We start from the raw sequence: 754 nt of genomic DNA on the forward strand, positions 1-754 counted from the left end.
TCCAAAAGCTCATCATACGCAGGGCAGGAGGATTGGGAAGGCTCAGCCTCAGCTTCTTTGCCCTCCTCAGACATTTCATGCTTTTGCTGGGCTGATCCCAGCAGAGCACTGGCCCCTGAATCAGACGATGTTAAAGAAATAACATCATCCTCCAGCGGCTTACTCTCGTCCACAGCCAACGAGCGCGAGAGGGAAAGCCCCTCATCGGCCAGATCCGCCTGCGATCCCCACGAACTCATTCTCCTCCGTGCCTCAGCTGCGGCGGGTCCTGAACCGCGGGGAGCAGACGGCTGGCCCTCTCTCCTCGAAAAGAGAGACAAACGAGAGCGGAGCTTTTTCATCGAAAAACGCTCAAAGTTAACACAGATTGCCCCCTCGAGGACATCGCGTGCGTGCTCTTCACCCAAACAAAAGATGCAAAGATCATGTGTGTCGTCAGGTGTCAAATAACAACGACACGGATGCACACATCTTCTAAACGTCTTGCTAGTGCTCGCCATAATGAAGGAAGAAAGATCGCTCTTACGTTCGAAGTTACCCTTGAAAAGGAACATGTTTTCTTAAGAATTTTCTTGTGACATCTTAAAGGAGCAGTTCACCCAAAAAAATTAAAATTTGCTGAAAATGTACTCACCCTCAGGCCATTCAAGTTGTAAATGAGTTTGTTTCTTCATCAGATTGGGAGAAATGTAGCATTCCATCACTTGCTCACCAATGGATCCTCTGCAGTGAATGGGTGCCGTCAGAATGAGAG

Source organism: Sinocyclocheilus anshuiensis, unplaced genomic scaffold, assembly GCF_001515605.1.
Source record: "Sinocyclocheilus anshuiensis isolate Anshui unplaced genomic scaffold, SAMN03320099.WGS_v1.1 scaffold81, whole genome shotgun sequence".
NCBI classification, from domain to species: Eukaryota; Metazoa; Chordata; class Actinopteri; order Cypriniformes; family Cyprinidae; genus Sinocyclocheilus; species Sinocyclocheilus anshuiensis.